This window comes from Malaclemys terrapin, chromosome 16 (genome assembly GCF_027887155.1).
Source record: "Malaclemys terrapin pileata isolate rMalTer1 chromosome 16, rMalTer1.hap1, whole genome shotgun sequence".
Taxonomy (NCBI): domain Eukaryota; kingdom Metazoa; phylum Chordata; order Testudines; family Emydidae; genus Malaclemys; species Malaclemys terrapin.
Genome location: NC_071520.1, coordinates 18,033,168 through 18,050,959, shown reverse-complemented (window position 1 = coordinate 18,050,959; position 17,792 = coordinate 18,033,168). Strand labels below are relative to the sequence as shown.

The 17,792-nt window shown below is 42.5% G+C and overlaps 1 protein-coding gene across 10 annotated transcripts in view; it reads left to right on the top strand.

Moving 5' to 3' along the window:
* The window catches only part of FBRSL1 (fibrosin like 1), a 724,351-nt gene that overhangs the window by 660,996 nt on the left and 45,563 nt on the right, over window positions 1–17,792 (top strand). The window lies entirely within an intron of this gene.

The following is a 17,792-nucleotide window of genomic DNA, read 5'->3' as shown; positions in this document are numbered from 1 at the left end:
GAGGGACCAGGGTTGGAAACAGATGGTTTCTTTGCTGAGAGAGTCTGTGTGAGCCAGTGAATTGGAAACCAGCCCTAGCAGGGCTGCTCTTGAAGTAAGATGCTTTACACCGTTGTGAGGCGTTGTTATCTAATGGATAAGGCACTGAACTGGGACTCAGGAGACCTGGGTTCTATCCCAGCTTTGCCACTGATATGCTGTGTGACCTTGAACAAGTCACTTCATCTCTTTCTGCTCCCACTTTTCGTTTTGTTTTTGTTGTAAACTCTTTGGGACAGAGACTGTCTCTTATTATGTGATTATATAAAGCCTTTTCCATTGGGGCCCCAATCTCACTTGGCATCTCTAGGTGCTACTAGGTAATAGTAATAATACACTATAGAGCTTTTCACCAGAAGATCTTGATGTGATCTATAGGCATTAAGTAAGTCTCCCAATACCCTTTTCAGGGAGGTAAGTAGCAGAATTGTGTGTGTGTGTGTGTGTGTATGTGTGTGTAAACGGAGGCCCAGAGAAGTGTAGTAAACTTGTTCATGGTCATACACCAATTCAATGGAAGAGCCAAGAATACAGATACTAAGGGCTCTGCCACTGATTCCTCCAACTTCCTGTTTCCTATTTTGTAATGTACCCAGGCTTTGATGAAATTCCAGAGTCAGCATTTTTTTCTATGATGCCTGTTAAACCTAGTCCAATGATGTTTGCAGACTGAATTTAAAGATGATGATTTAGAGCCACATCTGCAAATGAGAGGCCACTTTAATCACAGGCAAGGAAGGAAATCTTTTAACAGAAGCATTACTAGTAGTATAGCTCTTAATATGCACTAGATGGCCAGACTGCTCATAAAGCCCCTCCCCACCAGTATTCTCAACTCTTTTGTCACAAATCTCACATTATTTGGTGTTTTTAAAGCCCCGGCTCCTGGAGTCATGTGATTACATGAGACACTATTTTGATTTTTAAAAATAGTTTCTAGCTTGCTTGGTTATAAAGAAAAGTTTGATAATGTGACACTCCACCAAACAGTCAAAAACCAGATGGAAGTTAAAAAGAACCTCATATGTATTATCTTTGAAAACCTCATTTTTAAGCCCATCTTACGATTTTTGAATGCTTTGGGGTGGCAATACTGGGGACACACCAGGATCTGGGATATAATTGGATCCAGGACCTGAACCATCTGTGGCCTCCTGCCTCTTTCCTTCTCTAAAATTTCTAATCTAATCTAACCACTCCTTGGATTAATTAATACATTAGCTATCGGGTAGGGTGACCAGATGTCCCAATTTTATAGGCACTGTCCTGATTTTTGGGTCTTTTTCTTTTATAGGCTCCTATTACCCCCCACCCCCGTCCCGATTTTTCACAATTGCTCTCTGGTCACCCTACAATCGGGCTTCCTTGAATGTGCATGCATATATAATATATAGTGGTCTAGAAAGAAGGAGGACTCTTGTTTTTTCAAAAACCATCTAGGTAACCATGACAATCCCACAGGTCAGAGCTACTTAGTTACATTTTTTGAAAACAGAGTAAGAATAACAGCCGTTAAAAGTGGGGTTCTACAGGAATCCTTGCATTGCTCAGGCGCTGGAAGGCACTCTGCAGTCTCTTTATAACTGATAATGCATCTGCGCGGAGGTGGGGGGGGTGTATGTAAGGCTTATTTAATAGCTGTCTACACTGTGATCTCTCTCTATAGTGGGTCCAAGGAAAATGTCACAATAACATGGAAGAGACCATTTTCCAACCGCCACTGTTCAATTAGCTTAGTAAAGCTCGACTTACATCATCCAGAAATATCATCAGGCGAGTGGGCTACGAAGAAGGGCAATTTACGATTTTAATATCGACACAAATTTACTGTTGTCTAACACAAGTAGGCAGATTCTGCTAGTACCATTTCTCCCCACCCCCATCCCCTGGTCACTTAAGACAGCCACCTCCACTGTAGTCTGTCAGGATAAAGCTTCCTTTGTACTGTCGGGCTACAGCCAAGAGATGAAAAGTTGAATTACAAACATTTCTAGGCCTGCTGGTTGGTGTCATGTGTGTTGTTTTGCTGTTTTAAGGTTATGGGGGTCTGTAGCTGTGTTCCTGTCAGTGGGATTAGAATGAATAGAAGCAATACTGTGAGAGATAAAACGTGTTTAATTATTTATTTGAGTATTACAGACTGAAATTGCTTTTTGATTTAAAGCATACAAGCCATGGATATATTTTTGGAGTAGAGACAGAGAGACACATACACATGCGCGCACACACAATTGCCTAGGGTAATGTAAAAGTCTATTTGCTCGACTGCCCTTCCTCCGCAGGATTTGTTCATTTCCTTAAATATTTTAAATTTTAAATGCAGCTTTGTTTACTATTATGGCGAGCTAACTGCACGCAGAGCCTTACCAAGAAAAATAAAATAAACAAAGTCTGGTTGTATAAATGTTATGAAAAGGATGGTTTATTTTCTTTAATTATAGTTTTTATTTAAAATAAAAAAACTTTTAACAGCAAAGAAAATATAACTGGCATATTCATACATAAACTGTAGTGATTCACTAGGCACATTTTAACTTTCCGAGTTCATGTAAAAGTAGCTAAAGAGACCATCAGATTATAAATCATACATTTAAAAAAATAATTCCTACTGGCTACTAGTAACAAATTACTGAAACTAAAAGATTTTTTTAAAAATCAGGTATTCTTTGCATCCTTTCCTCTGTTTGGTTACTTCTTGCATTTCTCTCTGGTGGGGCAATGAAAAACCAAACAGGTCAGTTTCCGCTATTGTTCCCAGTTGATTTCCCGTTCTGATTCTGACCTATTAATAGGGTGCTAATGTTTAAATCCAAGCACTGCCACCCAAACACAATATCCATTTTAATAATTTTTTCCATGATATTTTTTTTAACTTTGAAAACACTATTTGTATTAAATTTTGTAAAGCTTTTGTTAACCAGAAAACTAAATGTTGGGTCTAAATCCACCATGCCCCTTTACATTAACTAGTGCCTAATCAGGGTGAGACTGTCTGGAACCAATGTGTCGGGTATGGATGATTTTGGCCTTCTGAGGAAAATCCTGATCCAATTCAGATCTGTTCCTAGTAAAATAGTGTCATCCTTCTGTACTGCCTTGATACAATGTGTGTGCATTCTCTCTGCGTGCTGCACCATGTGTTTATGATCTTTTTATAGCTCTCTGATGTTCCTTTCTCTGTTCCCCTCCACCCTCATGCTTCATACTTCTATTTGGGAGAAGCAGTTTGACAGGTGACCAATATTAAGCTGTCCTGGGTTGTATAATAGCTCATTAGGGAATCCTGCAGACACAGTAACTGTGTGCTTCCTGCAGGTCACTAGCATAGCAGAGGCCAGACCGACAATTGGCAAGTAATTTGACAAGTCAGCAGGAGGGTAAGGAGGTGGGTGCATGGGGGAAGCTGGAACTGACCCTGAGGTCATCCTGCGTTTCCCTCTGAGCAATCAATGAAAGTGATCAATGAGACCACCGTGTGTTCTTTAATTGCAAATGGATCTGGTTGCTCTTTTGTGCACAAAGCTGGTGTGGTCTGTAATTCCCCGTGAGTCACCGACCTCCAGCAACAGGGTCTTCATCATGAGCAGAGAATACCATTAGCAAGCTGCTGCTTCGCCCCTTCCCCCTGGAGATTTAAGGCCCCCTCCTAATCTGGGGAGGCACAGGGCATGAGGTTGGTGAGTAGGATGCTTGCTATCCTGATCAATCTGTGTGGCAAGCAGTAATAGTTCATTCTCCACAGCAGTTCTGGAGTTGACATGCTGTATGTTTCGGTAATTGATTTTCATATTAGCTTCATTTGAAATGTGTAAATCTCTGAATCACGAACAGCAGCCTGGCCTGTCCTATCTCGAGAGAATGAGGCAATATTGAGGGGGCATCCTTCAAGCCTTGAAGGTTCCTGCCACTTTATTTCTCCTTTAAGTTATCCTAGACACGCACACACTCTCCCTCTCTCTCTGTCGTCCTCTCCCTCTCCCCCAGCCGCCCCGTTCTGGTTAACAAGGGCTGGACACTGTTCCCTGCAGAACCTTTTAATGCTGTTCCTCAGCTGGTCAGATGAATTGCAGCACCAGGTCTTCCCTCCCCTCCCCACCACTCAGAACTTGGACTTTTCCTGTGGACTGTGGGCTAGAATCTGTTTTCAGTTACTCCAGTGTAAACCCATAGTAATGCCGTTGACCTCACTTGGATTTATAGCAGTATAGCTGAGACTGGAATTTGACCTGGTATTTTTTTGTTTGTTTTTTGCCCTGTTCTTCACAATGACTGTTTCTAAACTTGGCCAGTGTTTGTGCTGTTTAGCATTTAACTCTCTATCTCCAGCCCCATTCATTTTAATGCACTTTATGGAAAAGTCCTACAGAAATTAATAGGAATATAAACTTTCTATAAGGGTTTTAAAAACTGTTTTGTAGAGCTTATTAGAGAATCATATTCCTGCTATGGGATTCTGTAGGATGGTTCCAAAGCTTGTGGAAAGTTTCTCATCCTTCATTCAATTTAAGGGTTTTTAGACTAATTTTTATAGACCCCTTATTATGTTTCTGAAGAAACCTATTGGTTTAATCACTAATAAAGGCTATAGGGCTTATCCATAAGGAAATAGACTTGTGGATCTCTTTCTCCAGTGAAATGGGCATTAACTTTTTGCTCTGTTGAAATGTAAGAGCAGGGTGAGCTACAAATCAAAGAAAGCTCAGATAGAAAAAGTACATTTACTAGTATTGTTAAATGATAGGCCCCCATCACAGTCCCTGCATCTTGGTTGGGTTAAAGAAATGTTATTTTTAAAACATCATATCATTACTCCCACTGTTGGTTTTATAACCCCCTTCCCACTCCTCCCCAGCCGTCGGTGCTGAAAGTAACCTTGTTTGTAGTAGTTGCACTACTGGAATTAAGGGGAGGTTTTCAGCATGGTGAAAAACTGTATTTTTAAGATATTGTGTAGTGATAGTTCACATGTTCCAGGACCCCTGAAAAAGCCAGCTGTGCTGGTCCAATCCATCCAGGCATTAACATTGGAATTTTTATCTAATTAAATGAAAACGGCTTTGTGTATGCATGCATCTTGCTGCTTGTATCTTTCATGTGCAAGCCCAGAGCCACCCAATGACAGGTGAGTGGGCTGGAAAAGAAGTAAAATTATGTAATTGCCAGTTTCCTTCAGTTTCATTCTCTCTTTCATTTTGCATAAGGAAGGCTATTTAGATCTCAGCTCACATGGTTTTGGTGGTAGCCAGACATCTATGAAACTGCATCTGCTGCTGTAGTCTCTGCTCACTGCGTATGCATCTGTTTGCATTCACTGATGATCCAGTACTGAGGGACTGTATTTCCTGCTCATGGCAGCCTGACAGTGTCTCCTAAAGGGGACGGCTTGTCCGTTCTGGCACTTGATTCCTTTCTCCTGTGACTTGGTTTGGGACAGATGAGGAAGAAATTTAGAAGCAGGCAGCACCAACCAAATTAGATTGAGATTAAAGTTCAACAGGCTTTGCAATGGGTTGCTATTTGTACGCCAAGCTGCTATAAATAAACCTGCACTCTGGGAACCTGTCCACAAAGCACGTTTGATAGGAGAGGGCCAACCTCATCCAGGCAAGTAGGCAGCATTTTAGTTCTTTCTGTTCTATGGGGCTTGGCTTCCAAATTGAAGGGCTGGCTTTGTTCAGTTGACCTTTTATGTGGCTGGCCTTCTCCAAAAACTAGTGATGGGCTCCAGGGGTGGGGGTCCTACAAAGCATCCTGATTGAATGAGCGTAACAATTGTGTGAACATTGAACGTTGTTATTTTTAGTATTGAACCAGTGATTAAAGCTAGATAGAAACCCGAAACAGACAGCTAGAATGTGATAGTTAAAATCTGTACTGATTGATTGAATGGACACGGTAAAGTAGATTATTTGATACTTTTTATAACCAATTCTGCGGGCACACTGGACATTTTGGTTGGAAGGCTTCTGTGTTAGAGGCCAGATCCTGTCCCACACTCTGGCCCCTTCATGCCATTCCAGCAGCATAAAGGCTCATTGCAGGGCACTGCAGCCAGGCGTAATTTAGAGCTGCTTTAAATTACACTAAGGTCTGGAGGTGAGCCCTGGTGCAGCTAAAAGTACTGAATTGTTTGCGCTGCTCACTTTTTCTTCAGGGACCTATATTGCTTTCAGATCCGCCCGTACTGCAAAATCTGAATTTGGAAACACCCCAGCAGCCCCAGTAATTCGGGAGCATTGGATCCAGGTTTTTGGTTCAAACCCATGCCTGCTGCAAACATTTCCGTCACTGAATGGAGGCAGCTACGATAACCTTCTTTTTCTGCATCATTTCCTGTGGGCCTTTACTAAACATGCCACCCAGGTGCCCCTGTGTCAAGCTGCTTCTCGCTGAGTCTGCTTCTGTTGCTGCTGGCAGGCTTACCCTACCGTGCTCATGACCAGACTCTCCCACCACAGTGTGTTAATTTTAAATAAACAGAGTTGGTGCGTTGTGATTTGGGAGGGTTTTCCCATCAGGCAGTATTAGAAGTTCTGCAAAGGGGAAAGGCTCAGATTCTATTTGAATTTCCCCCCTCCCATATTTTAATATGATTGCTCTGATTTTGTCGTCGCTGAAGTATTGACTGGCAGCGCTATGATTCTCCTACACACAGGCAGGAGCTGCCAGCTCTTTCTTACTCAGCTAGCAATCAAGGTTATGGATTCCATGGTGCCAGAAGAGCTGTTGATCCAAAAGATTCTTAACATCTGCGAGTCATCTGTGTCCAAATTAGACTTAATTACCTCCCCTCTCCACACACTCCCAAAAATGTTACATGACACTGCTGCAAAACACGTTAAATAACTTTTTGACGCAGATGACCACTATTGCAAACCATAAGCCGTGGGGTTGCATCGCCACTTCCAAGTACATTGAAACCCAGGATAAACACACCAGCCCCCCTCCAATTATAATGCATAAAAATGTTGGCTTCCTTAGGGAGCACACACAGGGCAGTTGTTTTTTCCCTGCTCCGTAACTCGTTTGCTCCAGATGCTGTCGCATGCTGTCAAAAGCTGCTGTTGTCACAAGCCAACAAGGGGGTCCTTGTCAGAAAGCTCTAAGCAGCCTTCTGTCTTGTCTGATAGTGAGACACATACACACATTCTGCTAGGTGGGGAGAAGGTGAGAGATCTTTGTGTTCCTCTACCCCCCTCCCCCTCCATTCGCAAGCCGACTATTAAATAATTAATGTGCCCAATGGGATGGAGGAAAGCAAAAGCTGTTGTGTGCCAAAGTTTTCTCTGGCTCCAAAAAGCACAGCTCACAGTGTATTCTGGCACCTAAGAGCGAGTTTTCTTCCCTCCTCTATTCTTCCGTATGTGTGCTGGACAGGGAAGTGGTGTTCTCAGCCCAGCGGGGGGATGACTGTTATTTCAGACCAGCAACTGGGGGAAAGGAACAGCCTGTTGCCTGATTGATGTTTGTTTTTTGTGGACAGACACCAAACCTTCATTAGAGACGGGGGGAGAGGGAGGGCATGCTCTTAAGGAACTATTGTACCCACACACAAAAACTTCTCTGCACTTTCTTTGACTTCAGCTGTACTGTTTTGGCCCTGGTGACTTTAAGAAAATATACACACAGCACAGAAAGTTCAGTGAAGGCTTTTGGAGAGGGGGAGATGGAGGCAGGGACAACAGTCCAGTTGGATTTTACAGTAATTAATTTCAGATATGCTGCTCATCTATTCTCTTTGGATTTCAGAGAGGAACATGGGATTGCAGGGCTTGGTTTTCTGCATAATACAATCCTCTCCTTCCCCCTCCAGTAAAGCTCCATTTTCTTCTATCTATGGATTCTAACATTCAGGTTGCATTGAAGTGCTATTTCTTTGTATGCATCACATTTTAAAGCAGGAAATTGTCTCTGGGCCAAAGACAAATGCAGGAGAAGAGGAAGGGAAGCTATTAAAGAGGCTTTCCTCTTGCCATGCGCCTGGGATACAAGAAGCCATAAGAGACTGAACAAGCCAGTAATGGGTATAGCTGATTACTTTCCAATGTACTAATGGGGCGTATTCAATCAAACAACAAATGCCTGTCATCCCTGCATCTGCTTATGAAAAGCTCCCAGGGTACACCGGTGAAGATGACAGTGAAGTGAATGGAGTTACCTTGCTTGTTTGTAGAACAGGGCTAAGCCTATCTCTTAAACTTTATGTGGGAGATTTTCCAAAGCCCAAATAAAAGTCAGGTACCCATGTCCCACTGGCTTTTCAGTAGGAGTTGGGCAACTAACTGCCCTTTGTGCCTTTGAAAATCTCACTGATTAATAATACTTGGCACTTACAGCACCTGAGAATCTCAAAGCACTTTAGAAAGGTCAGTAAGGCTTAGTATCTGCATTTTTCAGATGGGGAAACAGGCTGCAACTTGTTTGTGATCTTAGGGGAGTGGGGAAGCCAGATCTTCTGATTCCCAGTTCACTGTTCCGTGACTGTCCCTAGACCATTCTTCCTTCAGCCTTGTGTTCCGTAAAAGTTTTGGATTGGCAGATGTCGCAGAATATGTTGTATTTGTTTCCAATGCCTTCACCTGTTAATATTTCTGTTGTCATAGGATCATAGTAGTAAAAGAAATGGAAAAGGGCCCATTAGATATTTTAAGCTTTATCCCCCTCAAGAGAAGACCGATCAGATGTTAAATTGGTACTTCACTAGATCACAGCCACAAGGATGAGTTATATGGTACCGTAAAGGATTAATAAAATAGAGCCCTGAATTGCACTATATGGTATTATTAATGTTTATTGAAACAATGGGAGCTGCTGGGGGCTCTGAGCATGTTTAGAAGTGGGACCGCTTCATTTGTGTGTCTGAATGAGAGCTGAGCCCTTTTGAAAGTCTAGCCCCAGCTTTGGGTGCTAAGCACCTCTGAGACAAATTCCATTCAGCCCCAAGATGATAAATATACCAAACACACATGAGATTGAGGCTTATTTACTCTATTGTCTTAAACCTAGGTTAATGAGGTGGGTTTGTGCCACTATAGTTCTGGGCTTGTCTCAGGGAAATTATTGACATGAAATATCAGACCACTGGGTACGAACATGCCACAGATTTTCTACCCTTCCTCTGTAAACTGACGTTCTTTTGTTTCTGGATTATAGTGATACTAATTTAGGGCTGGATCCCGAAAGGTGCTTATCAGAAGCATGTAAGAGTAATGGAGCAGTTGGCATTTGTGCATGTGTGTTGAACCACTTCATGGCAGGCTGCAGTGGGGCAAAAAATGAAATGCTTGAGGGATGTTGCATATTTCTAAAAGGCCTGTGAGCTGGAAGCTATGTGTGGCGGTTTCCTTCAAACCCTTTTCTTTATGAATTACCTCTGCAGGAAAAGGAAGTTGCATTTGGAGGAAATTCAAGTCCCTCCCCTGTGGAGAGAAACCCATCATGAAAAAGGGGAGAGACTGGAGTCCTTTCCAGGTTTCATTTCATAGGAGGAAATATTGCTTCCTTTTAACTCTTGAACAAACAACTACAGTGGCCACATCATAGGAGATCACATTCAGATAAGTCTGCATTCTAACATTTGCTCTTGGCCCAGGAGCTGGACAACAACCTGGATTCTCTCAAGTATTCCTAGTAGAGGCTTGGGTGCCCTCACACTTGGCTAGGATAGGGAACATATCTTACTCCCTACACATATTCTTGCTCCCTGCATAGAAGGATCATAAAACGTTGTTTGGGGTTTGGCAGGAGTCCTTTTAGTTCTTGATCTTTGGTCTTGGCCATTACTTTCCCTCGTGTCTTCTTTCTTTTCTTGGAAGTGCTACGCTGGCAGTAAAGAAGAGAGATACTTCTGTACCATAGCTATAGCTTGGGGAAGGAGTTGGGGCTAGCCTATTAAAATGCGACAGTTCTCTCCCCATCTTTAGGAAACGTTCAGTCTTGAAGTTCATCATAGCAAACCCAGCTGCAGCTGTGCCCCAGAGGTTATTTCCTAATTAAACGTCTTCACATGTTAATCGTAATGCTATAGATTATACTAAGTTGTTTGCTTCGTTATATTGGGTTGCTTCCCTCCTGAAAGGAGGACCGGAAAAGCAGAGATAGATTTTTAAAAAAGCAATAAAATAAAACCTCAAGAAATGTTTCTTAGGCCTGGCCTGCTCACAGTTCTTAAGCCTTGTTAATGCGGAAAATTTATGTTGGCATAGCAACATTGGTCGGGGTGAGAAAAAACTACACCCCTGACTGACATAACTTTGCCAACCTAACCCCTGGCAAAGACAAAGCTATGTTGATGAAAGTATAGTTAAAGCGATACTGCTTTTGTATGTGGACAAGCCCCTAGAAACTTCTGAAGCTTCTGTAAAATTAAATCTCAGGCCTTCTGGATAAAAGGACCTATTGGAGAAGATGGGGACCATCCATATCCCATCATGATTTGGAGCTGATACTGATTTCATAAAACTCCACATCAGTGTGCAAGCTGAGAAGTCTCTGAGAAGCAGAGAGTGCAGCTGCATGAAGGGAGTTTATTCTCTCAGCCCTGCAGCTTCACAGTTCCTGCGCTGAGGGGTCTGCTGAAGCACATAGAAGCGACAGATGTGCCTAGCGTCCGGAATTACTCCCCCTGGTTCTTAATAGAGCTGCAGGAATGAGAATTCCTCCCCTTTTTTTATTAAAGATGATTTTTCTGCCCTTTAAAGGACTCTGCCACCTGTTCCAATTGCTCAGTGAGGTTTGTTTGAAAAGCCAGTCTTGGTCTTACAAAGAAAGAAAGGGAAAAAAGGAGATGCAGCGCATTATACCAAGAAGGATTGGTGTTTTGGATTCATGAGGGAAGAGCAAGAACAAAATACTATAGAGAGGTATTAAATGAGGCCCTTTTGTTTCTTTGCTTGTAGAGCGTAAAAATGCCCAAGGCATGAATGCTGCATTCGAATTACCCTTGAACATTTAAATGTCTGTGCTGGTATTTTATAAAATGAAGGTGGGGGGCAGAGTGGATGCCTAATACTAAGAGGGAAAGGGACCTTAAACTGACACACACTGAGCATCCAACACTGGTAAACAGGGAATGTCTTGTTCTGCATTAATATGGAAGGAGAGGGAGAACTGTCTAGCAGTTAAGGCAGTGTTTTAGACCCTGGGTTGAATTCTACTGTGTGACCTTGTGACAAGTCATTTAATCTCTCTCTGCCTCAATGCCCCACCTGTAAAACAGCAACAATGATACTTCCTTTCTTCCACCCTTTATCTTGTCTCTTTTTAGATTGTAAAAGCCAGGCTGGGACTGTTTTATCCTGTGTATATACGTCACCTACCACAATGGGGGACCAGTCTTGATTTTAATAAAAATAAATAGTAATAATAAGTGTCCAGTACATGACAGCTGCTGCAGAATGGTTCTTTCCACCCAACGATCTCTGAGAGCACTTGGGAGTTTAGGCTAAGTCTGGGGATATTCTGTTACAGAAGCCTGAGAATGCAAATATTAAAGAAAAGAAGGGAATAAATACCAGATCTCACAAATTAATTATTTTATAGTTTTCCTTGCTGCTTTTCAATTGGCTAATATAACAAGTAGGGCCCTACCAAATTCATGGCCATGAAAACCCGTCACGGACCGTGAAATCTGGTCTTTTGTGTGCTTTTACCCTATATATATTATACAGTTTTCACAGAGGAGACCAGTGTTTCTCAAATAGGGGATCCTGACCCAAAAGGGAGTTGCAGGGGGGTTACCAAGAGTATTTTAGGAGGGTGGCAGCATTGCCACCCTTACTTCTGCACTGACTTCAGAGCTGGGCACCCGGAGAGTGGCAGCTGTTGGCTGGCTGCCCAGCGCTGAAGGCAGCACCCCACCAGCAGCAGTGCAGAAGTAAAGATGGCAATGCCATACGATGCCACCCTTACTTCTGTGCTGCTGCCTTTAGAGCTGGGCGGCCGGAGAGCCGCTCTCCAGCTGCCCAACTCTGAAGGCAGTGCCAGCAGCAGCACAGGGTAACAATACCTCAACTCCCCCCTACAATAACCTTGCTCACAAAAAAACCCCACTCCTGTCTGGGTCAGGACCCCTACAGTTATAACATCATGAAATTTCAGATTTAAATAGCTGAAATAATGAAATTTCAGATTTTTAAAATCCTATGACCGTGAAATTGATCAAAACGGACCATGAATTTGGTAGGGCCCTAATACTAAACTAATACTCTGCCCCTTATTAGGAGTCAGAAGAATGGCTTAGATTTTATTTGCTGGAGCAAACCACAAGCAACCTTCAGTATCATCTGCAAAACAAAACCACATGCACAATGGCACCATGAATCTGGACCGAGCGAGAAAGCATTTTATTCATAGTCGCTGGCGTTATTAACCCTTTTGGGTTCATTAGTGCATGTGTATTTCACACAAAGGAATCCTGATGCCTAGTATTTAGGGTTTAATCTCCATTTAAATTAATGCAGGCAGTCGCTCTTAAATCTTTTTAATGTGATTAAGTGAACTTAAACTTTAAGAATATGAGGAACTGGCCAGAGGCAGTCACAGTACAAGCAATACACTGTTAGATTTCCATAGAAAAGTTCTACCAATACAAGTCATGCCTGACTGTAACACCACTGTTGTTCTATATCTGGGCCTATCCTAGGTGGAGACTATACAGTAAATTGTGTCTAATTGTGTGGTGGTTTTTTAACCATCACAAATGTTTATTACCTAAGAACCCTTACTAATTTAGAGGGCAGCACTTTTGCAGTATATCGCCAAATGAATCCTAAAATTGGAGCGCAAGGATCGGCCATAAGAGATGAGATGGCTCAGTAATTCTAGCGCTCGCTTCTATGTTTGCGATTTGGATTTGATTCCTGCCTGGGATATTTCTGAAGAATTAGTTCTTCCCAGTCTCAGGATAGGTTGGAGTACATGAATGTCAGTTCCACCTTCACTTCAGAGAAAACTACCTTAAAAAAAAAAAAATGGAGACACAGTGAGTGAAAACTGCTGTCTTGGGTGCTGACATTGGCTTACAATCTGTGATTGTACAGTGACTCCATTCGTTTTCTCACAGGGTGCAAGAATCCAGGATGCAGCATCCTTGTTGAAATCAGAGCAGCTGCCTACCATGAGACCATCTAAGTTTTTGTAGGGTTAGGAAAACATGTGTGTGACAGTGGGAGGGTTTATACCAATAATAGTCTCTTCGTTCACAAGGCAAACAGCTGAGAGCAAACTTTCAAATTACTCTGAAATTATTATCTTGGAAAAGGCTTAAGGGGCCAGAACAACTGGTTTCCTGTTCCTTCCTTTCACCCATAATTAAATAAATAACTATGCATCAATTTAAGTTGAAGTGCTCGCTATGATTATACTTTAGCTAGAAACCTCTATTTACAGTGTTCACTAATGTACTGTATTTTTACTTGGTTTACCAGTTGGGAACATGGTTAGTATCATTGAGCTCCTGCCTAATTACAGTTCAGAATGTGTAGTTTGAAATAGGAGAGAGATTATTGACATTTTTAAGACTGCTGTTTGCTAATTTCAGGGATTAGTTGGGCGAAGTGCGTTCCGGCAACAGCCATTTATAGATTAATAGATTATAGGACTGGAAGGGACCTCGAGAGGTCATCGAGTCCAGTCCCCTGCCCGCATGGCAGGACCAAATACTGTCTAGACCATCCCTGATAGACATTTATCTAACCTACTCTTAAATATCTCCAGAGACGGAGATTCCACAACCTCCCTAGGCAATTTGTTCCAGTGTTTAACCACCCTGACAGTTAGGAACTTTTTCCTAATGTCCAACCTAGACCTCCCTTGCTGCAGTTTAAACCCATTGTTTCTGGTTCTATCCTTAGAGGCTAAGGTGAACAAGTTCTCTCCCTCCTCCTTATGACACCCTTTTAGATACCTGAAAACTGCTATCATGTCCCCTCTCAGTCTTCTCTTTTCCAAACTAAACAAACCCAGTTCTTTCAGCCTTCCTTCATAGGTCATGTTCTCAAGACCTTTAATCATTCTTGTTGCTCTTCTTTGGACCCTTTCCAATTTCTCCACATCTTTTTTAAAATGCGGTGCCCAGAACTGGACACAATACTCCAGCTGAGGCCTAACCAGAGCAGAGTAGAGCGGAAGAATGACTTCTCGTGTCTTGCTCACAACACACCTGTTAATGCATCCCAGAATCATGTTTGCTTTTTTTGCAACAGCATCACACTGTTGACTCATATTTAGCTTGTGGTCCACTATAACCCCTAGATCCCTTTCTGCCGTACTCCTTCCTAGACAGTCTTTTCCCATTCTGTATGTGTGAAATTGATTTTTCCTTCCTAAGTGGAGCACTTTGCATTTGTCTTTGTTAAACTTCATCCTGTTTACCTCAGCCCATTTCTCCAATTTGTCCAGATCATTTTGAATTATGACCCTGTCCTCCAAAGTAGTTGCAATCCCTCCCAGTTTGGTATCATCCGCAAACTTAATAAGCGTACTTTCTATGCCAATATCTAAGTCGTTGATGAAGATATTGAACAGAGCCGGTCCCAAAACAGACCCCTGCGGAACCCCACTCGTTACGCCTTTCCAGCAGGATTGGGAACCATTAATAACAACTCTCTGAGTACGGTTATCCAGCCAGTTATGCACCCACCCTATAGTAGCCCCATCTAATTTGTATTTGCCTAGTTTATCGATAAGAATATCATGCGAGACCGTATCAAATGCCTTACTAAAGTCTAGGTATACCACATCCACCGCTTCACCCTTATCCACAAGGCTCGTTATCCTATCAAAGAAAGCTATCAGATTGGTTTGACATGATTTGTTCTTCACAAATCCATGCTGGCTGTTCCCTATCACCTTACCACCTTCCAAGTGTTTGCAGATGATTTCCTTAATTACTTGCTCCATTATCTTCCCTGGCACAGAAGTTAAACTAACTGGTCTGTAGTTACCTGGGTTGTTTTTATTTCCCTTTTTATAGATGGGCACTATATTTGCCCTTTTCCAGTCTTCTGGAATCTCTCCCGTCTCCTGTCAGCCATTGAAAAGGAAAGCCAAATAAGTCAGGGGTTCAGTACCGTGGGTTAGCCAGTGAATATTCCATTTAATGACCCCAGCGGGTCATTAACAGTGGTTAGAAAACAAATGCTCTTCATCCACACAAACAGCACAGATATCCTCCAAATGCTTTTAAGTACCCCCAGAATAGGAATCAATCCCAAACCAGCAGTTCCTGTAGAGCTTGCAGTCCAGAGGTCCCTGTAAGAGCTGCTACTATGGAATCTGGCCTCAAGGCAAGACAGCAGAGATTAGTGTGGAGAAGAGCGTATTTGAGATAAATGAGGCAGTTCGCTGCTCTTAGAGTTATTGTTTCAGGCTCTCTGTAGATTCAGGCCAGCTTCAGGGCATCAGTTATGTTGACATTTTTGAGGTTTTGCTCAAGACCCATAAAGGCTGGAAACTTTTTTTTAATGGAAGCTGAGATTCAGGAGTGTGACTCTGCATCAAGGGATAACTCCGTGGCTGTGGAATATATAGGGTCTCTTGTACTGTGCTGCTTTCTGGTGGCAGTATTTCCAGCATTACCATAGCCCCTTGAGTACACCACCCTGCATAAAAGGGGCCATATGGAAGGAGCTCTCCAAACTGCCTATAATGTGTCTCCTATGTATGCACTAGGCTTTGATCATGATGAGAGACTTTGGGTGCTACCACAATGCTGGATATAAACCAAGAATAGGTGCCTCTTTCTGTCACTGCACCATACTCCTCTTCCTTTTATGAGGATGCTTTGGAGCTATTTCAAAGGTTGGTCTCGTGCAGGGCCAGCAAAGATGGGAACAAGTGAATGGAAAAGGGCAGATTTTCCTGAAGAAGCTCTCCAACCAGCATGTGCCAAAAGGGAGAATTCCAGCATGTGATCACAATCCATCAGGATTTAGCTGTTAGAAACTGAAAGTAAGCTCAAGCACCACAGAGTACATGTTATCTGCAGCCGGTACATGTGGCACAACACCCGGCACACAACACAATAGCATCTTGTTAATCTTCGTGGCAGATGCTTTTAAAGGGAAAATGTACCCGTTGCAGACTTAGATAGCAAAAGGCCATCTGTGGCTTCCTAATGCTGTTTACAAACCTTTTCTGCTTCTGCTCTGCTTGTCAATAGCTGCATTTATTCATTGCTTACTCAGTGAACTAAAATGTTGAGGCAGCTCTTGACATGTTCCTTCCAGCACATCCTTTTGGAGCGAATATTTGGTTGCCATAGGGACCAAATCCAAAGGGCACACACCATTCAAATAAATGCTCCGTGATTAACAATGTGCAGCTTGTCCCTTAAATATTTTAATTATCCTTGATGCAACTTGAAATGTTGTATGTATTCAGTCTATTTCTCTCAATATCCCAATTTTCTTAGGACGTGAGTCCGATAGGGTCTAAAGCTGGGTTATCACAGTGCAGTTATGATATGCAGAGATGTTATGGCTTTGGTTCACACAGAACAATCTACATCCCCAAATATAATGAGAGGTAGAGGAAGAGCTACCACCGCATCAGAGAAGGCACAGACAGATGATGGTCACAGATTCGTTAACAGCCAAACAAGTGGTGTTTGGCTGCTACTGAATATAGGGAGGAGAATTGTGTGGCTCTTATTAAATCTGAGTGAGGGGAATGACTGAATGCAGCTTGGCTGCAACTGAGTCTGTGCAGGGATGGGGGTACGGTGAGTGCGCTTGGCAGCTCTGGAAGGGAAATGTGTCACTCTCAGCTACTGCTGAATCTCAAGCAGTGTTTTCCCAAATTATAAATATATTAGCACTAACGTGACAGCAATTATCGAACCATGAGGGCTGGCTTAGCAAGCAAATAAGACAGGATTTTGCTAATTTCTACATGATAAATCACTCCTTTTGGTTCCTGTTTGGCAAAGACAAAGTCGCCTTCCAGCACAGTTTCCCATTTTCACAATACCAGCTATAACCAAAGCCATAAAGTCCCTGCATATCATTGATTAAGAAAGTCAGGCAAGTTACTGAGCTTATATCCCTTTTCCAAATCAAGATGATTCCTAAACCTAAACCTTTCCTTTCCTTCCTGACAGCTCCCCTTTTGCCTTCTTGTTCTGAGTTCCCTGGCAATGATAGCATGCAAACACAATACAGGTCTTTTTCTGCAATCCCCTGATATCCAACAAAGACCACTGCAGATTTAAACCCGTTAGAAACAATTGTCACACTCTTGTTTTCTTTGAGAATAGAAACTACAGAATTCAGCACGGAGTCCCCTAGACAAAAGTGCAATGTGCTGGAACAGGAATTCTGATAGAGACAAGGCACATGGGAAATCACCAATTAATGTAGCCTATTAGCCTTATCACAGCTCCATAGGTAAGCTTTCCTCACTAGTGCGTGCACTCTTCCATACCAGAAGCTTAAAGTTCACTCAGAAGTTTACTCTATGTACGTCCCTCTGAACTGTTCCTCGTTATGAGAAGTAAGCTCACATTTTGGATGCCATTTTCCCAGGCAGACTTTGTGCAGTGTCACTTTGAATGCCATTGTTTAGTTAGCTTTAGTAGTATCATAACATAATACAGGACCCTCCCTAGTAGAAATTCCCATTAGAACTTTCCTACTAGTTTCTCGGTTTCTGATGGTCTTTGTTGGGTTTTAGTGGGCTCTTGTTTTAAGCTTGGAGGGCGAGTAGCCCAATGCTGTAGATATACTGAATTGTACCAAAACCTTGTTGGCTAA